The following is a 19,674-nucleotide window of genomic DNA, read 5'->3' on the forward strand; positions in this document are numbered from 1 at the left end:
AATTACTATACTTTTTCCAATTAAAAGGAAATTTGTTTTGTTAGTTTGCTTGGGCTGATGTTTAATAACATATCACACAAACAGACACACAGACACAAACACAGATACACATACATACACTCCACAGACTTGTTGGTTAAACAATAGACATGTTTATCCACTGGAGTTTCTAGCTGTTAATTATACAAGATCTGGGTTCCAGGGATGGTTTCTAAGAACGCTGTCTTTCTGGCCTGTAGATAGCCATCTTTTCACTGTAGCCTCTTGGAGCCTTTCCTCCAAGCTCTTGTGGACACAGAGAGAATTTGGGCATCTCTTCCTCTTCTTACAACTCTTATTATTCCTTACTGGATTAGGGCCCAACCCTCAGGACTTCATTTAACTTCATATCACTTTAAAGGTGCTGCCTCCAAATTCAGTCATAAGGGGGTTATGACTTCAACATGAATTTTGTGAGGACGCAATCAACTATTACAAGTATTGACTAATAAATTATAAAAGGGATCTGATGGTCCAGAGGAATATGGAGTTAAACTTGTATTCTTTTTTGAGTCTGGGTTTCTTTATCTGAAAAGAGAAGATGTTTGAAATCCTTGTAGCCAAATATGTTTTAGAATTCAGATTATTTTTATTTTAAAAAGGAAAAAGTACACATACTCCAAAGTACATAATATATATAATTATTATAATATATGATATATAATATATAATATCTATTATAATATAATACACAATATATACAATATACATAATATATAATACAATATATAATTATTAATATATATTACATATTTATATATGATAGTATGTATAATTTAATACATAATATAAGTACATAATATATTATCTCTCTGCACCTCCTAGTCAAACACGTTAAAACCACTTGGCAGCAAAATGTGTGAATGTTCACCTTCATTGGATAAGTAAAGATTAATAAAATCCTGTGTTGGTTCAGGTCAGGATTCGCGGCTGAAAGAGTCTGCTGTATGCTCAGGAAATACCATTTTAGTTTTTAGGAATTTTGTATTTTGGAGTTATTGAAATTCTTTGTTAGAATGTTTTGGAGAGGAACAAATATGTAAAGTGCCTGATATATAACTCAAACTCAATACATTACTACTGGTAGCATCAGTGCTATTACTAGTTTAATGGTGCAGTATCACAGTAGTAGTTATGGTGGGGCTATAAAAGTGAAGGGCCTGTAGAAGTGTTCCTGTTTTCCTGGGCACTCAGGCCTGGATGAACGATAGATTATGTTTCAGTAAGTGTTGGAGGAAATAAGACGTGAGGATGTAGTGAGAGGTAGTGGGAATGGGGAAGAGGAGCTGTGTTTGAAGTGGTAGCAAATGGAGTCACTAGGTTACCTGGTTTCTAAAATGCTAGAAATGACGAGAGACAGATCTCAAGGAGTTTTGAACATGTGTAGTTGTGGAAAGAACCTGAGATTTTGTAACAGGATACCTGGTTGGATTCTAGCCTACATTTTACTGGCTTTGTGATCTTGAACAAGTGACTTAATCAGATTTCAGGTTTATTGTTGATAAAAGGAGGAGGATACAGAGACTTCATCAACCTCCCATGGCTGATGTGAAGATCTAATGAGACGTGTAGGTGGAAGCATGTTGTAACACCTGACAGTACTGTGAACTTACTTTTTCTTTGCCTTTTTGGCAAAGGAATCTCTTTGAAGAAAAAAGAGTTAATCCTAAGGTATGCTGAATTCAGAAGGAACCTCTCCTTTTCCCACCAAACTAGCATTTCAGCTAGAGGTAGGGAGGGAGATAGTGTCACTAATCGCAAAGTGTGTGTGTCTGTGTGTGTGTGTGTGTGTATGAAGCTGTTGTGAAGGATGAACTTCTGAAAATGAAGTAAAATGAATAAAGAGAAATAGAGATTTCTGACACTGGCCTGTCTTCCTGGACACCTATTTCACTCCTTGTGATATATATGTCCCCCCTCCGGCTGGGGTTTTCTTTATATAAATTAATTAATTTCAGTTTATAGAAATAGAATTAAGGATGTAATCATTTGGGAAGTAGTGAATGCTTGTTTCTCTGTACATCAATGATATAATCTTGGCTTTTGCTAACTTTGGATCATATTTTTTTTCTTGTTGCTGTGTCATCCGTTGCATCACCTGAATCCTAATGCTACTTTCCATGCTCACCTTTGCTCTCATTAGCCCTTGAAAGTGAGCCTTGGGTTTCTAGAGACACTGGCTTCATGACTTAAATGCTCCAGGCAAGCCAGCCTGGTGCAGAGGCAGGAGTATGGGCTTGTCATCCTCAGATCTGTTTTTGCATTCCAGCCCGGCTGCTTGATAACTCTGAGACACAAACATTTAAGTCATTTCTCTTAACTTCATCTTCCTAAGATGGAAAATGAGGAGATTGTCTCCTTCTTAGGATGAATGGTATAATAGTTCTAAATACCTTAGAACAGTGCTCAGTGTAGAGAAATTATTTTTATTGTTGAAAAACTTTGGAATTTGATTCTAGCTCATTGCTCACTAGCTATGAGAACCTAGGTAAGTCCCTTATCATTTCTGAGTTCTTTTTCTATCTTATGTGACACAGGATAACAGAAATACCAATCTGTTGGTATTTCTGAGGTTCTGAAATTTAAAGAAAACCACACATAAAACTCTGGAAACTCGATGTGTGTGCAATGTTAGATGTTTAGTGGCTTAGTTTGAACTAGGAAAGTCTGAGTTTAAATCCTAATTCTGCTACTTACCCATTTTAGATTTGAAAAAAACCTTTAGACCCTTCCCCCAGCAAAACAGACCATAATATCTTCCTTGCATAGTTTTTGTGATGATTAGGGAAAATGTCCAGGAAAATATAGCACTTTAGTAAAACTGCTCAATAGATGCTAGAATTATTGTAATTAACAGTATTAATAACTTGTGTCTTTGATTTCCTAACTGTGATTCTTAATTTACCGGGAAATATCCATGATTAAACTTTAATTATTCTCCTCAAAATTGTGCACATTGCATTAATGGAAAAAAATGGGCTCTGACGTTTATTTCCAGGAAGCAGGGAGGCTGTGCAGATGCCCCTGGGTCTGAAGCACAGTAGTAGCAGGAAGCGATTCAGAGTCCTTTGAGCCCAGAATTCAGTGCTCATCCTCACACATAGAAAATGAGACGCTCAGTCTGTCAGAGAATGGAGCTGAGTTTATACATGAAGTATAAACTTTAGAATAGTAACTCTTACTTTTGTCCTTTTAGAATATAGTTTGGACCATGCTACCAAAGCCAGAAAGTTAAATTGTATATCACCCAGAAAGTAACAGACTAGAGACAGCTGGTCCAGGTAACTCAAATGTGACATTTTTCTAAAATTTGATCCAATTAGATTGAATTGAGTTATATTTGGAAAGCTTGAACAATTTTCTACATTGGATTTAAATATGTACTTGCTAATTTATATGTGCAATGTTTTCAGCTTGCCTGGAGAAATTATAAAGGCATTGAGTGATGTTCTTTTGGGATTTAAGGGGAAGACAATTCTCTTATTTCCAATGATATGTTTTATTGGTGAAATGATTATGAAGTAATAATTACTAAGTCATGTCAGAAACAAGACAGTCAGTTGAAGAGCTTCAATTTCAGGGAACATGTTGCAACCTGAATAATTTTAAATCATATCTCAGCTCAATCTACAGCACCTAAACAGTGAATATATTAGTTTCCTAGGGCAGCTGTGACAGCAGCCTAAACAGCAAACTTTAATTGTCTTACAGTTCTGGAGACCAGAAATCTGATCAAAGTGTCAGCAGCCCATGTTCCTTCTGAAGGGACCAAGGAAAGATCTGTTGTGTGCTGTTATCCTGGCTTCTGGAAGTGACATCTATTGGCGGTTCCACTTTCTCTGTCTTCATGTTATCTTCCCTCTTGTGACTTCTATCATCTTCCTTCTGTGTGTGTCTGTTTCTGTGTTCAAAGTTTCCCCTTTTCTAAAGACACAAGTCAGGGCTGGGTATTTAGCTCAGTGGCATAAGCACCTGCCTTGCAAGCAGGCGGTCATGAGTTCGATCCCTGGTACCGATAAAAATAAATAAATAAATAAATAAATAAATAAATAAATAAAGACACAAGTCATGTTGGATTAGGGCCCATCCTAATGACCTTATTTTAACTTGATTTCTTCTTTCAAGACTTATTTACCACATGTGGAGGTGCTGGGGCTTCTTTCTTGTGGGATACCGTTCAACCCATAATAGTGAGTTTTGAATTTGTCACCAAAGAAAGCGCAAAAATTTTCAGTGTTTACTTTACGCACAGCCAAGAAACTTGCTGACTTTCTTCTCTTTCTGTTTATCATCTCAAAGGCATGAGACTTTCACAAATTCCAACGGCTATATTTCTTCCAAAACTAAGAATGTTCTTGATGTGTTCCACTTATTTATTTTTTAATAATCTCTAGAGAAGAGTAACTGAACATTCATACTGAGCTGTTTACTTAAATGGTAGTGTAAAATATTTAAAGGCATCAAATCATTAAAAAAATTTTAAAAAACAAATTTATTTTTGTTTTTTCTGAGATAGGGTCTCACTATGTAGTTTAGACTGTCCTTTTTTTTTAGTTTTGAAAGTAGCAAAATACAGCAGAACAAGACAGAATAAAGCCAACTGAGACCAAGTAGTGAAATTGGTACAGAACTTCACAGCAGGTTACCGGGATAACAGTAATAGATATCACAGTATATTTTGTTATCTTTACAATAGTTCTTTCAATCACATATATCAAAATAAAATGAAATACAGAACATTGTAGAACTTATCAAAACAGAATATTGAATAGAGCAGTACCATTAATAAGAATAAAGCAAAACAGTAATAAAAATATTTGCCTTCAAAGAGATGGTAGAAGGAAATCCCCCTTATTTGCTATGGTCAACCTCCCAGGAGATGCTCAGATTTCTGATTCCCATTTGCTAATGGGGGGGGGTGGACAAGAGACAGGGGGCGGGTAGGGGAAGTGGGATGTGTGACTCTAGGCTGTGCACTAGTAGGTTCACTATTGCTTAGCAAGGAGGCAGGCTGGTTGCTTGATTTCTCAGTGTTCTGAGTTCCAACATGGAACTTAGATCTCAGAAGACACTAGTGGTTCTCCTCTTGGAAGGGCCGCAGTGTGCCACACTGTAGCCACTTACCAGGGAGGGGAGGTCTAGACTGTCCTTAAACTCACTTTGTAGTCCAGGGCAGCCTCAAATTCTTGGTGAGTCTTATGCCTCAGCCTCTTGAGTACTGGGATTACAGGTGTGTGCTACCAAGCCTGGCATCAAAATGAAATGTATTGTGAAGTAAAGAACTGAGAGTTTAGTTGTACATATGCATGATTTAACGTTTACAGAATTGGCAAACAAAGAAGCTAAGTAAAAAAAAAATTCACTTAGTGTATTGATACCTGTGGTTAACAGAGAGGAAGAAATGTAGTAAAGTTTCCAGAGAGGGAAAGTTTGTATAAAATTTCAGCTGTTAGATGGAGTTGCTCTCAGCTGAGAACTGGGGGGCCCTAGGGGCAATGTGTTTGCGGAATGGATGTAGACAGAAATCAGGATTTCAGTGTGTGATGTGGTAAGCGTGAGATGTCTATTAGAGATCCAATTGAAGATGTTAAATAGGAAGTTGATAGAATTTTAGGGTGCTGAGCTGAAAATGTAAATTTTGGAATCTCTGCCAAATATAGTTTGGAGGAGAAACTTGAAGGTAGAATGAGAGGTGCTTACATTGTTAGAGAGACTGAGGGAAGTCAGTTAAAAAGGACAAGTGATGCAAAACCTCAGACAGTAGTATTTAGTCATAAATACTCACAAAGCATTGACTTTAAGCCTGTGCTCTATTTACCTGGAATAGAACATGCACAAAAACACTGCCCTTGTGAAGCTTACATTCTTAGGGTGCACGAGTGTGCCTGTGTATTTGTGTGCATGTGTGTATGTCTGAACACATGTAGTGATGAAACAGAAAATAAATAAGTAAGTGACATAGTATGTTGGAAGATGATAAATACTTTTGAGAAGGAAAATGTATGTTAGAGAAAGAGGACTCAGAGAACTAGAGGGGAGAGGGAAGTTGCAGTATTACATGAGCGTTCAGGGCAGGACTCACTAGGAGGGGAACGGCTAGGCAAAGACTTGAGGGAGATGAGAGAAGCATGTGACTGTCTGGGTGTAGAGCATCATAGGAGGAGAAACACTGGTTCAAATTGAGGGCTGAGGAAAGAACACACTTAAACATTTAAGGAACGGGCAGGTTTAAGGGGGAGAAGTAAGAACTGAGGCCTTAATGGGGACTTCTGTTTGTATCTGAGATTAGAGTTCAGTTGTGAGGAGATGAATGACTTTGAATCACTGATGTTTAAAGATCTCTTTGCCTCTCTGGGAGGTGAAGATCAGATGAATCATTTCTAAAACCACTGGGTATCCCAGGTAAGAAATAATAAGCCTTGATTAGAGTAGGGCTATGAAAGTGACAAAGGAATGGATTGGATTCAGGATGTATTGTTCTCTTGATGGTGTTCTTAGAACCAATAGCTTTTTAAATGGGTTAATATAGAGTATAAGAGTCAACTGTAACAGTAAGGTTTTTGTCTTGAGCAGCTGTTGGATGGAGTTGCTCTCAGCTGAGAACTGGGGGGCCCTAGGCGCAATGTGTTTGCGGAATGGATGTAGACAGAAATCAGGATTTCAGTGTGTGATCAACTGAAATGTCTATTAGAGATGTCTATTAGAGATCCAATTGAAGATGTTAAATAGGAAGTTGATAGAACTTTAGAGTTCTGAGCTGAAAATGTAAATTTTGGAATCTCTGCCAAATATAGGCTGGAGGTGCTCCCCAAGGGAATGAGTAATGACAGAAAAGAGCTAAGAACTGAGTCCTAAGACCTTCTAGCACCAAGGGAAAGGAAACTGAGTAGTATTAATTGAATAAGAAGTAGAAAGAATAACAATGGATTTGTTTGGTTGTAGTAGAGGTTTAATAGGCTATTGGTATAGGCATAGGATAAATAAAAGGTTTAAGAATCAAGCATAAATTCTAGCTTTCTTAGATACTGAAACCAAGGTATAAATTGACAGGAGACTTGTCTGAACTGGGTTGCAGTGGTGTATACCTGTATCCCCAGCACTCTGGTGGCTGACACAGAAGAATTGCCATGAGCTTGAGGCCATCCTGGGCTCTATAGTGCAAGGCCAGCTTGAAATACATAGTGAGACCGTGTCTAAAAAAGGAAAAGAAACAAGGAACAAATCCTAGTCCTTTCAGGACATTATGAGAAATTTTTTCTAATGTGCAAGATTTAGGATACGTACCTTGTTCTATCATGGAATTTGGTATGAGGAGCTGTTTCATTCTGAGTACACAGAATAACAAACTCTTGACCAATGGTATATTTTAAAGAAGTTTTCAACTGGACAGCCACACAGCAGGTCAGCATTACTTCCTTAAAGTCTTGATACAGAAGAGGTTGTAGACTCACAACTGTAGACTTACAGACGGACACTTTCTAGAATGCTGGTGCCTGCCTCGTGCTGTTTAGTTTTTTTTTTTCTGTGATAATCTGTGTTGGTTGTTGGCCTTTGATCCACTGAAAGCTTGGGTTTTCCTGTTGCAGCGTGAACTTTAAAATGTAAAAAAAACCTTACTCCAAAAGGAGACAGAAGTAATAGCTTTTGAAATTTAAGGGTGATATAAGAATATACTAGAGAAAAAGATGTGAAAATTCAACATGTCACAGTGAAATGAGAAATGGAGGAGGCGCTTTGCTACCTCCCAAGGCACAGAGACCATAGGTATATCTCCCCTAGCTTGGAAAAATGCTTGAACACTATATAGAAATTTTATTGATTGTTGTTTGTGGCGGTTGGGTAATTGCTGATTAAACTGGTGTTTCAAAGAAATACTAAGTGTTGGCATTTAATATCTTTAGAAACATGGTTAGAAACATTTTGGGGTTCCATTTTTTTTTGCTGCTTTTTTGATCTAGACTCTCAAGCCTTTTCAGAACTGCAGCAGGAAATTTAGATTTAACCTCAAGAGTCAATGTTTTGTCTTGTGTCTCCTCTAATACAACACAGATGTGAGGATGGCTATATTTTACTCAAACACTTATTGAATTTCTTCCCTACTCCCTTTCTCTTTCTAATGGGAAACAGTCTAACTCCAGTGTTCATTAAACTCAGAGAATACAACTTATAATCTTGAGTATCTACATAGGGAGAGGATATATTTAGGTTAGTTAGATTACAAAGCCTTAAATTGAGGTAAAAAAAACCTTCCCTCTGAGAAAAAGACATGGAAAAACAAACAAAAGTATGCAAGATAAAAAAGTGGCCCTCCTAAATCTTATTTTGACTACTATGAGTGTCGGTTCATTACTTGGACAGTCTGTGGTATGGGCAAGATGTCACTTTTTAACATTCACATTCTAAGTTCACAATGCTTACACTTTTTAAAGGTTAGTTCTCTTTTGATTGCATTATTTCAGAGAATATCACAAGTCACCTGAACAGCTGAGTAGCTTTTACACTGCCAGTTGCAACTCTGTGCTGCTTATACCCTTCCAAGGTTATCTGATCAGAAGAGGATCCAGTCTGTCTAGTGACTGTGGTGCGGAACAAAAGCCAACAACTTAGCAGTTCCTTTGCCATACCTCTACCTTTGCCTAACAGTACTGACTCAACTGTATGAAGAAAGGGTTAGGCCAGTGGCAATTTTATTCAAGGAAAAAAAAAAAACCACTGCACAGTATAGATGCATAAATCAAGCCTAGTTCTATCATTTATGCATTGTTTCTTTACTGGCCAAGTGACCTGAACTGCTTCGACAAGTCTAGACAAATGCACCACAAATTATATTTGTATTCCATTTAGAGTTAGTTGATTGCAGACACCCCTGTTTGTGTTACTGAGGAAAATAAACACAGAGCTGTGTTCTCAGACCAGTTACTGATTTGTTTACTTTGACAGTTACAACTAAACATGCAATGGTTCAGCCGTCCAAAGAGGGAATGCTGGCCTCTCCTGGGATGTAGTACACTGTTGCTCAGTGCATTTAGGTGACTGGTGTTGGTGTGGCACACATGCACATGACAGAGACCCCTACACCGAATGACTGGTTGGTCTTTAGAACTTCCAACAGCTCCTTGTCACTCTTAGGTGCTCTGTTGGTGCATTTGACTTATTTTTTTTAGGATGCACATTATCTGGAGAGATGGATTATTAAATCAGCAATTTGAAGTCCTATTTGAATCTGGCCTGTTGTGTACCAGTGAACCTGCTAACTGTGATATGTATATACTTGGCCATTGTACATAGAATCACATTCTGTAGGAGGAACATTTAAAATCATTCATTGATTTGGTGTTGACTTTTTTTTAAATTTCAAATTTTTATCATGTGCTCATTAGGAATGCTGAGCATCTCACTGTTTGGCAGAACCTATACTAAAATTGGAGGAAAAAAACAGGGATTTTGGATTTCTGGTTGAAAAACCCCAAACAATCTGTGTTAGCTGTACTTCTAGGGTAACATATACAGACTTAATAACAACACCAGTAATTGTTAGTGGTGCTACTACTGCTTTAGGCAGCAATTTAGTGTAGCTAGTAAACGCTATATTATTCTATAATAAGACAGTAAAACATTTCTATTATGTTTATATCAATACAATTTATTATTGTAGAATTACAATAAATCTTCATTAAATGTGTTTTTCCTCCTGCCTGTCACATAAAAGTCTTTAAATAGTCTTGCCCTTACTTGGACTTTGCACAGCATTTACATGTAAAGTTAACCTATAAAGGCAGAAAAGTAGGTACTAGATGAAAATGTAATAGGATATTGGTTCAGAATGACTTGAATGTGAAGCTCAGCAGTGAACTCACTTTCTTTTTTTAAATTTTATTTAAAGAAAGACTAAACAAAACAGAAAATAGAAATAAAATATAAGTTCAGAGAAAAAAATAAACAGTAAGAAATCACTAGTTGATGTTTACATATTATCGTTTTACAAATAGTTGTTCAAGATACAAAAATGGAACATGTAAAATGGGAATTCAAACAGCGAGACTGAAAACAGTTCTTTCAACCGTCCAACAAAAACTTAATAACATGGTTGTCAATCCTATATACTTACATATACATGCAGTTATACATAGCTTCATTTATGTTTAGATTAAACAAACTAAAGCAGGTTAAAATCATTCTGAACAAAGAATAAAAGTATTGCTGGATTTCACATCATGACACTCCATGATCAACACTGGGTACTGTAGTGTCTCTTTTTAAAATTTAAAGAAAGATTAAATGAAACAGATGGGTAGAGATAATACATAATTTCAAAGAAAAAAATAAACAGTAAGAAATCACTAGTTGATGATTACAGATTGTCTTCTTACAAATAGTTACTCAAGATACTAAAGTGGAGCTAATAAAATGGGGATTCAAACAGTGAGATTGCAAGCAGTTCTGTTAAACTATCCAACAAAAACTTAGAAATATGGTTATCAATCTTATACACCTAAACATGCAGTTATCCATCTCTTCAATTATGTTGAGACTGAATAAACCCAAGCAGGCTAATATCACTCTGAACAAAGAATAATACTATTGCTGGGTTTCACATTATGACACTCCAGGACCAGCACTGGGTATTTTAGTGTCTCTTTTTCTTCAAAGTATCTTTTCATTTCATGTGTCATATGATCAGTTCTCATAAACTGTTTATAGATTCTACCCATGCATGAGTCTTAACATGTATTTCTATCCTTTCTATATTAGAGGGAGAAACAAAACAAAGCAAGGCAAAACAAAACATATTTCTATAGCACATGAAATAAACGTATAAGACCATTGTACAAATCGTTCTACCATAGTTTCTGTGTTGTCTCTTGTTATCTCCAATAGAGTTGGCTATATCATCAGACATAGTATAATTAAATATATCAGTACATAACAGTAGTAATAAAAATACAACTTTGTATATAGTATATAACTTCAAAAACTGGCAGTTATCAAACCAGAGTGTGTATCATTGAGTCTTGTCATCTTCAGTGTAGTTGCTATACTTGATACTATCAATCATATCAGTTTTGAATAAAATCTTCTCTGCCTCATTTCTGTTATGCTCTTTTTTTGCCATCAGTTGTCTGCTTATCTTCATTCTGTTTTCTGCTCCATTCATTGAGGCCTTTCTGCCACTGTTCCTGGAATCCTAGGTTTTCTCTCTCTCTAGAATGCCCTGGAATGTTCTCTGTAGAGTTGGATTGGTGGTTGCAAATTTCCCAAGTTTCTCTTTGTCTTAGAAGCATCTTGTTTCTCCATTAATTTCTAGAGACAGTTTAGCAGGGTATATCAATCTGGGCTGGGGGTTATTTTCTTTCAGGGCTTGGAATATTTTGCTCCAGGCTCTTCTTGACTTGATGGTTTGTGTCAAGAAGTCTGTTGTTATTCTGATGGACCTTCCTCTGTTTCTTGTCTCTAACAGCTTTTAATATTCTGTTCTTATATTGAATTTCTGGGATCTTGATTATTATATGCCTGGGTGTAGCTCTGTTTTGGTTGTAGGTGGTTGGAGTTCTGTATGCCTCATGTATCAGAATATCATTTCCTTTTCCTGTGTTTGGGAAGTTTTCCTTAATTATTTCTGTGAATAATCTTTGTAGTTCCTTTGCTTGTATCCTGGCTTCTTCATTTACATTCTTTATTCTCAAGTTATAAGTCCTCTTGTCATCTTCTAGCCTTTGTATTGTTACTGCTTGTTTCCTTGTTATTTTTTAAAAGTTTTTCCCTTTCATACTCCACATTGCAAAATTGTGCTCCAGTTTGGATAATCTATCCTTAGTTTCTTTCAAGCTGATTTGCCATCTTTCCATAGAGTTTTTAATTTCCTGGTAATCTCTTTGAATCTGCTTCATGTATTCTATATTTCTTTTTATATTCTTTATCAAATGGTTCTCTCCTATGTTTGAGTTCCTCCCTTCTGCTATCTGTGTCTGCTTGAGGGGGTGCTTAGAATCTCTTTTATTAATCTTCTTATATCTTGCTTTATTTGGCTAAATATCTCACTTTTGAACTTGTCTATGAGGTCCTGAATATATCTCTTTTTTTTTTTTTTTTTTTTTTAAATTTTATTTAAGGAGAAAAGAAAAAAAAAGCAGGGAAAGGGTACAAGTTATACAGATTTACAGAAAAAAAATGAACAGTAGGAAATCACTAGTTAATGGATTACATATTGTCATCTTAGAAATAATTGTTCAAGTCACAAAATTAGAGCTTGTAAAGTGGACATTCCATCAATGATACTGCAAACAGTTCTGTTCATTGATCCAATAAAACTCTGTGATATCATTTTCTATCTTATACACTTAAATATACATGCAGTTATATAGTTTGGAGCACTTTCTTTTCTTCTCTTTTGTACCATGACTATTACACATTTTGGGTTTCATTGCTCCCACGGTTCTTATTGCTTTTTTGGAAGAGAGTATAACCAAATGTGACATAACAGAACAGAATCGGTCAAGTCAAAAGGGTGGACATAATAGATAATGTAAAAACATAATACAAGGTGATCAACAATGGTTACCATAATGCCTCCCACTATCTCTAATAGAATTGCCTATATCATTAGTTATAATACAATTGAACAAAACAGTAAAGAACAAAACCGACAAAACCAAAACATTGGAGACATTGTAGGTCTTCAAAAGTAGACAAAAGTCAACAAGAATGGGCGTCATAATGAATCTCATTATCTTCACAGCTGATGCCTAAACTTTCGAACCTGATACTATCCAGCAAAACAGAATAGGGGAACATCAGTTAAAAACCAGATGGTGAGAGTAATACAGGGCTTTAAATCAAGGTAATGAAAAGTCAAAGTAGGTTACTATAATATATCCTGCTATTTTTTTCCTTTAATTAAAAGGATAAAGATAAAAAAGTAAATAATGGAGTGGAGATTGAGATAAAAGAGGGCATAACAACGAAACAGCGCAGATCAAAACATAACCATTTAAGCAGAATAGTGTTTCACCACCAGATAATCCTAACCTAAAAGTAGTTACCATATTGTTTCTTTCTTTGAAATCCTTGAGTACAACTTCGTATACTGTAGCATTAAGTATATCAAAACAATGTAAAACCATTCAAGAGAATGACAGCATTACAGAGTATTTAGAATCAACTAACAAAATGAACAATGGTTTCTGTATAATCTCCTTGTCTTTAAAAGGTTTTTGCTTATACTATCGTACATAATAAAATCCAATAAGATACAGCCTATTTAGACCATTGGAGACAGAAGGACAAAAGCTAGATGAGACTTCAAAACAAGATGATACTAAATCTGTATTACCTATTAAGATGTCATTTTCTCCAAAATAGCTGTTCCTATCATCCAATCTTCTCTGCCTCATTTCTGTTAAGCTCTTTTTCTGTCCGTAGCTGTCAGTTTGTCTTCTTCGTTTTGTTCTCTGCTCCATTCGTTGTGGCCTCTCTGCCATTATTTCTGGATTCTTTGTATTTTTCTTTTTTTAGAATATCCTGCAATACTCTCTGTAGAGTTGAATTGGTGGTTGCAAATTCCCCCAGTTCCTCTTTATCCTGGAAGCACCTTGTTTTTCCATCAATTTCCAGGGACAGTTGTGCAGGATATCTCAATCTTGGCTGGAGATTATTATCTTTCAATGCTTGAATTATTTCCCCCCACGCTCTTCGTGATTTGATGGTTTGTGCAGAGAAATCTGCTGTAATTCTGATGGGTGTTCCCTTGTAGGTGGTCTGTTTCTTGTCTCTTACAGCTTTTAATATTCTGTTCTTGTATTGAATTTCTGGAATTTTTATTATTATATGCCTGGGTGTTGCTCTGTTTGGGTTGTAGGTAGCGGGGGTCCTGTATGCCTCATACATCTGAGTATCTTTACCTTTTGCTAAATTAGGAAAATTCTCCTGGATTATTTCTGTGAGTAGCTTTTGTAGTTCACTTGTTTGCATCCCTACTTCTTCTTTTATGTTCTTAATCCTTAAGTTATGGATCCTCTTATCATCTTCTTGTCTTTGTATTATTGCTGTTTGTTTCTTTGTTATTTTTAAGAAGTTTTTCATTTCATTCTCCCATATTACAAGTCTGCCCTCCAGTTCAGATAGTCTGTCCTTAGTTTCTTTCAAGCTGTTATGCCAGTCTTCTATAGACTTCTTAGTATCTTGGTAGTCCCTTTGAACCTGCTTCACGTATTCTATGCTTTCTCTGTTTTCTCCGTCAAACAATTCTCCCCTTTTTTTCTGTTCTTCCATTCCACCACCTGTTTTTTCTTGGGTGGTACTTAGCATTTCTCTAACTATTCTGCATACTTCTAGCTTCAGGTCATTGATAACTTCATTCCTGAATTGGTCTATGAGGCTCTCTATATGGTGCCTTATGTGTATTGGTGTGGTGTCTGCTATTGCCTGTTTCTCAGAATTGGGGGCCGAGGAGCCTTTCTTGTTGCTGCCTCTTCCCATGCTGTCTCTTCTTCTCTGTTCCTTATATATGCAAGCTTATATAAGAGGCCCAGCTTCTCTCCCAGTCAGCCACAGCCTGATCGAATTGCGCCAGTTAGGTGTTCCCGCTCACCGCTGCGCACCAGGGAGTTACGGACCAGGCAGCCTACGCGTCACCCCTCCTGGCCACCGTCAGGCTCTGGGATCTGGGTTGGGACAGCCTACCAGGTCCGCCGGCAGCGTCACGCAGGCCAGGCACTTTTCACCAATCCCGCCCGAGAGGGGGATGTGTGGCTGGAGTCCCACCGCGCCCTGCTCCCGCAGGACTGCCCGGGCCCAGAAAGTCCTCTGCTGGAGTCAAACTGTGGTAGAGTGTCAGTTTCTCTCACTCACCTCACCACAAGTCAGTGCACACCTCCCTGCCGTTCGCAGATTGCCCTTCTCAGAGCTTCCGCGCGTCTCTCTCCTTGCCGAGCCGCTGTAGAGGCAGCCAGCCGCCGCGCGGCGGGAAACCCAAATCGCGGCTTACAATGGCGCGGTTCCAGCCTCCACACCAAGTCTTTTCTGTTCCTGTTTTAGCACCAGGACTGCATTCCAAGTTGGCTTCTCTCAGCCCAGTTCGTTCCTGAGTCAGCAGAGCATATCTCCACCGACTTATGTCTCCTTAGTCCGCACCATTCCTGGCTTCTGAGCCGAGTCTTTCAGAGAGCCTCCGGTAGTTGCTGTTATCTGTCCGCCATGTTCTCCCGGAAGTGCTCCTGAATATATCTCTTTATGTCCACTGGTGCTGTGTCTGATATTGCATGTTTGCTGTTCTCATTCACCTTTGTATTTACCTGTCCTGGGTCAATGTTCTCAGGGTTGGGGCCTGGGGACTTTTTGTTGTTGCTTCCTCTTCCCATCTTTTTTGCTTCTTCCAGGAGGCCCCAGTTCCTTTCTTTGTTGGTTACAATTCTTCTGAAGCGCGCTGGCTAGATGATCCTTCACACTGTAGTGTGTTAGTGAGTTGCAGACAGGAACAGTGTATGCTGGCCCCTCCCCTCCAGATCAGTCAAGCTGCTGTGGCCTGCACTACTGTATTACTTTGTGCCGCCTCCCTCCGGACAAGCCAAACCTCCAAGGCCCAACTGGGCTAGTGTGCTCCACCACTGTAGGGACTTGACCACAGATAACCTATTGGGTCTCAGCCAGGTCATGTGACCCAGGGCTAGCTCACTCTACCAATCCCATTTGGGAAGGGAACAATTGACTGAAGTCATTGCTGCCCCTGTACTTGCAGGATCCCAGAACCTTGTCCACTGGAGCCCCCATATTTACTGAACAGCTCCACTCCCATCACTCACCACAGGTCAATGTAGGCTCCCTGCCAACTCAGCTCTCCATTCGGCTTGCTGACCCCCGAACTCAATGTAACTGCGCCTCCAGTGAGTCGAAGTGGCAGGACCTCGGAAGGCTCAGCAAGTCACAGCAGCACCCGGCCAGTCACAGCGGGAACTCGGCAGGTCACAATGTCGGCCAGTCTCGAAGGGACCTCGATGGCTGGCAAGTCGCCTTAATTTTTTCTTGGGATGAGAGAATTCATCTCCCTCTGTTTGGGCTCCCCACTCTGTATTAGGTTGAATTCTAAGTTGACTATCTCAGGCATCCTCTGTAGCCAGCTGTTATCTATCCGCCATCTTGGCTCCTCCTCAAAACTCACTTTCAATGTGGTACATTTTTCAATTTGTTTGATTCTTTGGGAATACACACTGGATCTCATAAAATTATGCTTGATGTGGGCTCTGTGTCTGAAGAGAGACATCTTTCTCAAGAGGGACCATTTCTCCAGCTGAATCTCTGACATTAAAGGAAGAAGGAGCAGTGAAGTAGCTTAAAGCAACACTAGACCTTCTCACATGTTTTCCTCCTGTGTGTGATGGCCTTGGACCTTGTCCAGTGCCGGGAGGAGGTCAGAGGTGGAAATGAAAAGAGCAGAGAGGTGGGAACCCAGGTTGTGCTCACCAGTGAGGATCTTGATGTTTTTGCTAGACAGTGTTTGGCTCAAATATTCCTGCTTGGCAAAGATGAAAATGTTTTAGAGTAAAAAGTCTCCTAACACACATTTTAATATAAATCCTTTGTAGGATTGAGCTGAAGAAAACCCTGAAGAAAGATAGTTTTTATAAAGCTTTAATCCCTTTGGTGCTTTCAGCATGCTTGTTTTCTCCATTTACTCTCATGGTGGCCTTCCCTCACATGACATATTCAACGAGCAGCTCAGAGGTTTATATTCATAATTGCTCTCACCTTCTCCACTGTGACTAAAGGTTGCAAGGCCTCAGCAGTGCCATTTCCTGGTAAAGGTTCTTCCAAAGAGGTTGTTTGAATCCTTAAACCAGGCTTGCTTTGATAAATCCAGGCAGTTTCTATGTTGTTTATCTCATACCTCTCTATCTTTTGAAAAGACATCTCAAGCCTTCAGGTGCTGGAGATAGCTACCATTATTTCAGGATGCGCTGTGCTTCCAGACTCTTTTTTTTTTTTTTTTTTTTTTTTTTTGTCTTTTTCCTTTTTACCGGTACCAGGGATTGAACTCACAACTGCCTGCTTCCAAGGCAGGCACTTATGCCGCTGAGCTAAATCACAAGCCCCTGCCTCCAGACTCGTATGTAAAGGCTCAGATTTTATATTGATTGGCATATTGAACTAAAGAGATAGGGACTTATAGAACTTCAATTTAATTCTTGTGACTGAGATGATTAGACATTTAAATTTACTTATGGAAGATCTAGTAAAATGTACTCTGAATTTGGTGACATTAATATTCTATTTTATAATATTTATCATAGTATAAATGATAGATTTTAGGAGATGCTATGCTTTATTTTTCAACAGCAGCATCAGAAAGATCCCTGTATGTGATTGCTTTTTTCAGGCACATTGAATCAGTGGGTGACTCTCCTGCTTGGCAAGCTGTCAGACTTGGGTGGCACTGGGGGAAACTCGGTCTTGTTGGAGAACCCCTGTAATTAGCACTGGTCTTTGTCCAAACCACTCTATCTGGTGAGGATGTTGCTTGCAGTTCTAAACACTAAGATTCTCAGGGTCAGAGGTGGGGAAGGACTGGACTTGGGCTGCAGAGTACAGAGCCAGGACAGGTTAAAGAACAGCATCCAGGCCTAACCTCAGGTGGGTTATAGGCCACATGAGGAGTAAAAAAGAGCAGAGAGAAAAGACTGAGCTTGAAGCTACAGCAAGGAATCTGAGGACTGAGCAAATGTCTATTCAAGGGCAGAACTCTAAAGGGCCCTCGGAGGGCTTAAAAAACTAGCTGATGGAGAACTTTATGTAATCAACTTACTTAATCTGAAATGAAAATATCTTATGGCAGATATACTATGCAAAATGTCAAAAGAACTATATGTAACCAACTTATTTACTTTGAAATGAAAATATCTTATGACCAATATACCACGCAAAAGCAAATCCTTGGATAACTGACTGAAGTTGCAGATGTCATTGTTCTGGCTTTGGGAGACACTGCTCCAGAAAAAGTGTCCAGTGCATTCTGAGAGAACCTGCGGATGTTGGTTCCTGTCATACTCTACTTAATAAACTAAAATAAACAGCAAACTTCATAGCTGAATTTGAGAAGTGTCATAAAGGCGCATGCTAAAGGAGAGATAAGAAAATGGCCTGTGGCAACTGATTTGAAACTTGACAGTCTGGCATTTAAAGATGTAGTAAGGGCTTATAGCACAGTGGTATAAGAGCCTGCCTGGAAAGCACAAGGTTCTGAGTTTGATTCCTGAAGTGCATTAACACAGTCTGCTTCATAAAGTGGGGTGATCTTTGAATATTAGAAATTAACTGAGAAGGGGAAAGGGCCATCTTTGTGGGGTAAGCCATTAGATGGTCTTGTGGCTTCCAGTTTCATTTCAATGAACAATGACCTGCTCCTTTTAATTTGTAATACAAAGAAGCTATTGAAGTAGAGGAATATTTTCATGTTCTCTTACCAGAGCCAAATCAAGAAAACATTAAGGAATAGTAGTTGAAATTGTTTCCAAATCAGCGAAAGTCACATTTCTCTGTAATTTTCTCATTCTGGTTCCTATTTATGTTTTTTGTGGAGACTGAGTTGTTGTCATAGCAATTCATTTTCTTACATGAAATTCTGCTGCTTGGATTTCTATTATTTGTACCACAGAGCAAGTAAAGATCTCTGTTCAGATTTAAGTATTTTCTCTTAACGGACCAGAATAGATCTTCTATCTGACCACAATAGATCTTTTAACTTTTACCTCATTGCCTTGATACTTTCTGATCTCTAAATTGTAGGATTCCACTTTGATGGACCAGAACATAGCCTTAGGACTTTGACGGGTTGAAGCCATGTGTGAGTCCTGGTACCCACAGACCTTTGCATGTGTCTTTAGCACTTGCAGTGACTTTGAGGTCCTTGAAGATTTCTTTCATGTCTGTATACAGTTGGTTTTTGCTTAAATATAAAAAATCTTGGATGGATTTTCTTTTTTTTCCTCTCATCTTCAAAATTTTTCTTCCTTTTGCTTTTAGACTTTTCTCCAATGTAGTTTTCACATGTTTTGGCCTTACTATTCAACTAAAAATTCCCTTTGAAGCTGACAATGACCTAATCCCTGTCCAATCCCTTAGGCAGTCAGAATTTACCATTACTGGCTTGTCTGTCACTTTGATATTATTACTAACCATTCTTTCTTAAATTTGTTTTCTCCTTTTTCTCTTTGGTCTTTTCTTTCATCTTCCTGTCACCCATTGGATGACATTCTGAAATACTTTTCATGACCCTGTCTTGTTCTGGTCTCTCAGTGGGATTTTTCCAGCATCTCCTACTCCAAAATGTACCTCTTTCCCTGGGTTCTTGCTTGAACAGCTCCATGATTCATCTTCACTTACTTGGTGGACCTATCCTTGTCTGGATGCTCCTGGTCACTACAGAGGGATAACCTTCAAACCCACACCAAGGGTTCTGAGCACTCACCTCCACTGCAGTCCAGTGTTTTCAATTACTTGTAAGACTTCATCACTTTCAGTACCTGCCAGCTGATCCTGGGTTCATTTTCTTCCCTGGTTTCAACCTGGCTGTTTGCAGCTACTTAAAGCACCACATTTAAGACTGTTATATCTGCTTTTGCATCCTGTCTGCTGTGATCTCACTCC

This window comes from Cavia porcellus, unplaced genomic scaffold (assembly GCF_034190915.1).
Source record: "Cavia porcellus strain 051 isolate PalLab524CR breed Dunkin Hartley unplaced genomic scaffold, mCavPor4.1 scaffold_20, whole genome shotgun sequence".
Classification (NCBI taxonomy): Eukaryota; Metazoa; Chordata; class Mammalia; order Rodentia; family Caviidae; genus Cavia; species Cavia porcellus.